Raw genomic sequence first — 286 nt, 5'->3', positions numbered from 1 at the left:
AATAATAGATCATTGTTCATTCGTCTGCTACAGCAACGTATTTATTTTTATGCATAATTTCATAGACTGCACAATTTTGAAACTAGCACTTTGCAATTTGTAAACGAGAATCGTGTTCAAGACGCCTCATATATTAAATACTCATGTCTTCTTCCTACATACGCCGCGTTTAGAGATTTTGTATATAATGAAAATTATTCGCCTACTAATAATCACGCTTACAAATAGTCTTCAATTAGCTTGGTAGTTCATTTTAATTAAATATTATATGACTAAGCAAAAACTA

This window comes from Atta cephalotes, assembly GCF_000143395.1.
Source record: "Atta cephalotes unplaced genomic scaffold scaffold00039, whole genome shotgun sequence".
Lineage (NCBI taxonomy): Eukaryota > Metazoa > Arthropoda > Insecta > Hymenoptera > Formicidae > Atta > Atta cephalotes.
The sequence above is the reverse complement of the archived record's forward strand: the minus strand, read 5'-3'. Positions refer to the sequence as shown.